This window comes from Ranitomeya imitator, chromosome 2 (assembly GCF_032444005.1).
Source record: "Ranitomeya imitator isolate aRanImi1 chromosome 2, aRanImi1.pri, whole genome shotgun sequence".
Taxonomy (NCBI): domain Eukaryota; kingdom Metazoa; phylum Chordata; class Amphibia; order Anura; family Dendrobatidae; genus Ranitomeya; species Ranitomeya imitator.
The window spans coordinates 35,963,832-35,971,613 of record NC_091283.1 but is presented as its reverse complement, the minus strand read 5'-3'; positions in this window follow the sequence as shown (position 1 = coordinate 35,971,613).

Genomic DNA, 7,782 nt, shown 5'->3' with positions numbered 1-7,782 from the left:
ACCTATTGGAAGCGGTGATCCTAAAAATAAATATTGACTCTTTGGTGAGCACTGAGATTCCGGTTTGGTTTTTATCCTAAGTCATACCGCAAGGCTCCTTAAGAGTTGATCTTGACTTTTAGGATCCTTACTTCCAATAGGTGGCGCTAGCGTTCTAGCCGTCTTCCTCTCTGAAGATACAATTTCCATATTTAATTTCCCAGAGGAGCGTGTATGACGTATAAGTCTCCTCACTCTGACATGCCTGGCTTGGCTTGTCACTCTCCACAAGGAAAAATGTTATCCTTAGACCTCTATTGAAAGTTCACAATGCTTAAAGAGTTTGTCCACCCTTGGAGACTGTGCACATTGTTTTTCATGCATGTATTTTAGGCTAAAAATCATTTTTGCTATTGGGTTTACATTAAAAATGTTGCACTGTTTGGATTTTACAGCAGAAGCCTGGGATCATAGATCAGCTGAGAGGAGCTAAAAAAAAAAAACCCACAGGCTATGTACACACAGAGTTTTTCTAGGAGTTTTTGTATCAGAAACGCACCAGAAACTCTTCAAATCTCAAATCTCCTCAAAAACCTGGAGTTTCTGCTTAGTTTCTGCTCAGAAAACTCAGCAAAAAGACTTCATGTGCCATAGAGTTACATATTCTCCTGTCAGACCCAATAAGCTCACTGATGGGTCCTCAGTAAACTCATTCTGCAGCAATTTTTTTTTTTAATGCAACCCAATTGCAAAACTTATTTTTAAGTCGCCAATATGTCAAATACATGCACTTAGGTAAAAAAAAAAAAATTGACTGAGTCGCTATTTTCTAAGAGCCGCTCAGACAGTAGGCGCCACCACAATTATTAAAGTGGATCTAGTTTCAGTTCAGTGATTTCTTTCCCGCTGCGCACAAACAGTAGCATGCAAGTGCAGCGCCCCAGGGTCCTGGTCGTTGCAGTAATATCATTCTCCTCTAGGGGGAGTGATGTTACGTTTGAAGGCAATAAAGGAGATCTCTTTACCAGGTATCACAAACCATGCAACACATTTCCACACTCCAGTCCACCAGGGGGAGCTATGCTATGCTATGCTTATTAGGGCACGCTTCACAATTAGGTAAAACTGGTGGTCTGGATAGGAAGTTAGGCAGTTCCTGTCAGGCAGACAGAGAGGAAGAAGGAACATCGAGTAGTTGCTGACAGAGATGGTCCCTGACAGGGGTGGGATCCTGTCAGAGGCCTAGACAGAAGGCCACGGAGCTGCGCCTGCCCCACGTGCAGCAGGATCCTAAGAAAGAGACATGAACAGAGAACTGTGTTGTAGAGAGGGTGAAGAAGTCAAGAGTTCTGCCCTATACAGGCTGCCTCCTTCTGAGGTGCAGGATCCGGTAGCCGGAAAACCGAGGGAGCAACAGTCCTTTATGCCTTGCTCCAGAGACCGGCAGGACAGCTAATTCCAAGTTTCTGATCCGCCTTATACCCAGGAGGCACGGTGGCAACTTGTGGGGGCCGGGGCGTGCTAGAGTCCCTGTAAAAAGCCTCAGGCCATCAGTCATACGGTTTGTTCCTATCCATCTGGGGGACAGAGAGAGACATAACATCTAGTACACCAACATCAGTTGTGAGGACCTTACGAGAAGCTCAGCAGGAAGGTACTACAACACTCAGGCACTAGAGGAGGAAGGCTACTGATTTCCACCTGGATAAGGGGACTCTGGACTTGCCTCCAAACTGGCCGGACTCTGCCTGCCCTGTGATCTGGTGCTCTGGACTGTGGATGCTGAAGCCTTCAGTAAAAGTTAAAGAGATTGCAAACTTGTGTCCTCGTTCTTTACTGCGCCTCACACCATCCACCATCTACACTCTGGGAAGCCCTGGGGATATACTTCACCTGTGGGAAGGTATACCATCTAGCTGCCATAACATCACCCCAGCGGACCCCTAAGCAGCGTCGGTCACCCTGACCGAATACCACAGTTGGCGTCACAAACATTTCCCCCTTAAAGACCTTTCCCCCTTTTACAACGGACCTCCCGAGGGCCACGGACCGGGTCAGCCACCGTGACATCCCCCTTGAGAACCGAAGGACCTGGTACCGAGTAGCCCACTGCCCTACGGGGGCGCTCCATACTTGGCAGTGTGGCACAATATACTTGAATCAATATGTACAGACAAAGTCATCATCTCATTTATTTAACAATATATCCAGCCCCCTGAATTACGGTAGTTTATACCTCTAAAAATGCAGGACCCCAGGGTGAGCACCATTTCATCACATCTGATCTGCCGGGGCAGGCTGTGCTTCTCTATTAGTGACTTGTGCAGTGTAATTGGTGGCTACTAGGTATTAGGTTACATGATGAGGAAATGTTAGTACACCCGGGACCTGCTAATAGCTGAAAACTGACAGCTAACCGGAGCACTAATGGGAGTAAATCCCTCTGCCCCACCTTAGACATGAGCGCACCAGTAGACCCAGAAACTATGTCCTGCTCATGTGTGACAGATGAGGAAGATACGTGCAACTAAATGTCACTGACATCATTATGGCATGTATGAAAAAATAAGAAAAATATTCACACTGTGTAACCAGAACATCATTAAAAATGTATGAAAAAATAAGAAAAATATTCACACAGTGTAACCAGAACTTTATATGGAGGTTTTTCTAATTCTCCAAGCAGGGGCAGAACAATAATAGAGAGCGGGGGTTGCAGCCTTATCATGAACATAATTTCAGCAATGGTCCCACTGTTGGTTCATGAATAGCTTTTTCTCACTAGGCCTCAGTAGCATTTAACTCGTAGTGAAATCATGTCACATCGCTGCATTGGCCACTCCAAACTCCTTCCGCATTTGACATTGCTGCCATGTTGTCTTCATGTCCAAAATGGCCACTGAGGACAGTCTGAACCGCGTCTCTCCTGATGTTTTATGCTTCAGGATAGAAACAGTGACCATCTTAATTGGAATTGATTTATCTCATGTTAATAGAAAGGCAGAGGAGACGAGATTCAGACTGTCCACATTGCTCCTCGTGACTATGCAGCGGCCATTTTGAACAGGAAGAGAAATGGGCACAGGTCCCAAATGCTGAAGGTGCGTCGGCAATGTGGAGACGATTAGGTGAAGGGACTATATGTTACAAATGTTTACTCACATTGGTGATAGTAAAAAGGAGTATTGCCTCGTAAAGATCTGCAGCAAGTGACCTAGATTCCTCCCACCTCCTTACCACACAGGCTCGCAATCAAGTGTCTGTTCCAGTGTAACTCTATAAATGGACGGTCTCACATAGGAAAGCCAGGAAATCGAGCAGCCGACTAGAATATGGCGTATCTGACATATATCCTATCCGGTGACAGGACATTAACGTGTACTAGGGACGTGGTGCAGGGGAGCTGTGTACACGGTACGACGTGGGGGTGCACACATGGCTTCTATCTATGTGGTTGCTTGTCACATGCACTGTAGAAAGTGTTCTTCCTCTTTTGCTGTCAAGTTTATATGCACTTGATTGCAATTAGAGATATTTTACAGCTTGATAAGTACAGGTTGATGCCAGTGTCAGGGACGGGTTTAAGGTGTGGCAAACTGGGCAATAGTCCAAGGCCTCTTGTATAGTAGGGGCTCTTGTGAAATGGGGAGGCAAAGAAACACTTTATCAGTAAAGCTGCCAAAAGAATCCCCTCCAATGTCAATTCTTGCAGATTGCATATGGCCGTGTTATTTGGGTACTTAAGTATTAAATACCGATGACAGGATGGTATAAATTCTGTAGACAGTTGGCAGCTGGCATTTTAAATAATATTAACCTCCGTTCCCGTGCCGCTGCCTCTATCTCTTACCCTGGTCCTATTTTTTTCTTGTTCCCCAAAATGGCCGCCATAAAGGAATTTGGAGCGCTGTGATAACTCTGAACCACACTTTCCCTGCCTTTCCATTGGAGCCAATGATGACGGTTCTGTGTCTATCCACTGAGGGGGTGAACTCTTGTTCACACCTTCCACAAAACTATTCACGTCTCTGCGGCAGCCATTTTGGGGAAAAAATAAACACAGGCAGCAATGACTGAGGGAGACAGCGACAGCAGTACACGAGGATACACGAGGATCAATGTTACTGTGCCATTATACACATGTTGGTGGCGATCACTGGTCACAAAAAAACTGAAGAGATCTGGTGTTGTCAGCCATGGTCTCTGCACACCTGTTGACTGGCAACAACCTACATAGATTATAATGGGAGAACCAAAAACACATTGGCTAATTGCACAGTGAAGAAGTCTGTAGAAACCTGTTCACACCACCAAGAAACTTGAAGACACAAAAAGAGCACAGTGAGGTCAAAAATACTCTGTTGTAAAGAAGTCACAGTAAATGAGCAAGTGCTGGTCAAAAAATGGAAAAAATACAGGGTATTTAGTTTATACGTTTTTTTGCAAAAAAATGTATGTTAAGCTGCTCCACCAATCGCCAAGGTATACCCATAATAGAGCAGTCCTATCTAATGTATATAATCCCTATCTGATGTATTTAAAAAACTGATCATCTGTATAGTACCTGTATAAGCAGGGCTCAGAGAGAAAATATCCATGTGGACATGCAGGATAGAACAGCTTTAGTGCAAATGGCCCACAGAGGAGTGGTGGACTCCTGTTGTGAATTCTGTTGTTGAACTCCCTCCTGTGGTTGTGAATGGTACTTCGGCGAGTTCTGTCCATGGACTCCCTCTGGTGGCTGAGTGAAGCTGCTGCTTCTGAGGTTCCTTACACAGGTGACGTGGTTTATCCTTTGGTTGGCTGCTCTATTTAACTCCACTCTGATCGTTACTCCATGCCAGCTGTCAATGTTCCTGTGCTGGTTCAGTTCGCTCGTGGATCTTTCTGGAGACCTGTCTCTTCCTGCAAGAAGCTAAGTCCCCGTTTGTTATTTTCTGTTTATGGTTTTCTAGTCCAGCTTGCTTCCATGATTTTGTCTTGCTAGCTGGAAGCTCTGGGATGCAGGGTGGCGCCTCCGCACCGTGAGTCGGTGCGGGGGTCTTTTTGCACACTCTGCGTGGTCTTTTGTAGTTTTTGTGCTGACCGCAAAGATACCTTTCCTATCCTCTATTTAGTTAGTCTGGCCTCCCTTTGCTTAAACCTGTTTCATTTCTGTGTTTGTGACTTTCATCTTAACTCACAGTTAATATTTGTGGGGGGCTGCCTTTTCCTTTGGGGAAATTTCTCTGAGGCAAGGTAGGCTTTATTTTCTTTCTCTAGGGCTAGCTAATTCTTAGGCTGTGCCGAGGCGTCTAGGCCTGTTAGGTACGCTCCACGGCTATTTCTAGTGTGTGTGATAGGATTAGGGTTTGCGGTCAGCAAAGTTCCCACTGCCCAGAGCTTGTCCTGTGAGTTTAACCATCAGGTCATTCCTGGTGCTCCTAACCACCAGGTCATAACAGACTCCCCAGTCTTGTAGAAAATTATGGGTATACCTTGGCGATTGGTGGAGCAGCTTAATATACATTTTTTTTGCAAAAAAAAACGTATTAACTAAATACCCTGTATTTTTTTTTCATTTTTTGACCAGCACTTGCTCATTTACTGTGACTTCTTTACAACAGAGTATTTTTGACCTCGCGGTGCTCTTTTTGTGTCTTCAAGTTTCTTGGTGGTGTGAACAGGTTTCTACAGACTTGTTCACTGTGCAAGTAGCCCATGTGTTTTTGGTTCTATAATTGTTCTCTTGTTTCTACAAGACTGGGGAGTCCACCACTCCTCTGTGGGTCATTTGCATTGAAGCTGTTCCATCCTGCATGTCCACATGGATATTTTCTCTCTGAACCCTGCTTATACAGGTACTATACAGATGATCAGGTTTTTAAATACATCAGATAGGGATTATATACATTAGATAGGACTGCTCTATTATGGGTATACCTTGGCGATTGGTGGAGCAGCTTAATATACATTTTTTTGCAAAAAAACATATTAACTAAATACCCTGTATTTTTTTTTTCATTTTTTTGACCAGCACTTGCTCATTTACTGTGACTTCTTTACAACAGAGTATTTTTTACCTCGCTGTGCTCTTTTTGTGTCTTCAAGTTTCTTGGTGGTGTGAACAGGTTTCTACAGACTTGTTCACTGTGCAAGTAGCCCATGTGTTTTTGGTTCTATAATTGTTCTCTTGTTTCTACAAGACTGGGGAGTCCACCACTCCTCTGTGGGCCATTTGCACTAAAGCTGTTCCATCCTGCATGTCCACATGGATATTTTCTCTCTGAACCCTGCTTATACAGGTACTATACAGATGATCAGGTTTTTAAATACATCAGATAGGGATTATATACTTTAGATAGGACTGCTCTATTATGGGTATACCTTGGCGATTGGTGGAGCAACTTAAAGGGAACCTGTCACCTGAATTTGGCGGGACTGGTTTTGGGTCATATGGGCGGAGTTTTGGGGTGTTTGATTCACCCTTTCCTTACCCGCTGGCTGCATGCTGGCTGCAATATTGGATTGAAGTTCATTCTCTGTCCTCCATAGTACACGCCTGCACAAGGCAAGATTGCTTTGCGCAGGCGTGTACTATGGAGGACAAAGAATGAACTTCAATCCAATATTGCAGCCAGCATGCAGCCAGCGGGTAAGGAAAGGGTGAATCAAACCCCCGAAAACTCCGCCCATATGACCCAAAACCAGTCCCGCCAAATTCAGGTGACAGAGTCCCTTTAATATACATTTTTTTGCAAAAAAACGTATTAACTAAATACCCTGTATTTTTTTTTTTCATTTTTTGACCAGCACTTGCTCATTTACTGTGACTTCTTTACAACAGAGTATTTTTGACCTCGCTGTGCTCTTTTTGTGTCTTCATAGATTATAATGGGGCATATAGACAGGGGTGCTTTGTTAATATTGATGGAACCCGGCTTAGAAAAAGCTTGAGGGCTGAAGCAGAACAGAAATCATAAACCATAAAGGCCCATATATACATATTTACATATGAGTGGGATCCAGTAGATCACGGGCCCTCTACATATTGTACTTGCAAGATGGTCGACGACTTCCTATGGTAGAATGGTTCTTGTTTCAGGGATCTCAGAGAGTGAATTTCACAGCTCGCGATTACTGATGGATGGCTGGAAGGACATAAGAGGGCGCTCTTTGATGGGCTATTAGAGAGAAGGGGGTCCCTACGCCGTCTTCCCTCTGTTTTCCATGGCCATCCCTTGAATTATTCATTTCTGTGCACTGCGCCGTGTATAATACGTCATTACATAACAGCACGCAAATTGTTTTGATTCCTGAGGCCGTCAGTCAGGTACAAAATCCCTTCTTAGGCCGAGACCAGAAAAAATGTACATGAACAGGAATTCTTTCCGGCTGATAAATAAATAAATGTGAGTACTTAGTGAGTAATAATCCTAAGTAATGTGCTAGTATACACCGGGGAGGACGGCCATGTGCTGAGGAGCCGGAGATGGAAATTATACCCCTAGATTGTCCCGTCCATTAGAGCCCCCCGCAGTCTGGTCCCATACGAGGGTCTCTAGTGGCTACTCTGCGGTGCCGCCTTGCACCATTGCGCTCAGTGCTGGCTAATAGTAGTGCATTTCAGTTATAAGAGTCGTCCATACCAAAGTGCCACCCACATTATCCTGCCAGCCCAATAACGGCGCCCATAAAATAGCTGCAAAGAACCCACTGAGCAATTACTGCTACAGCCGTGACCATACATAACCGGCAAAATGGACCACAAAAATGGCAAGGTTTAGCTAAAGCACGACCCAAAAGAACACATTTTGTGAGATT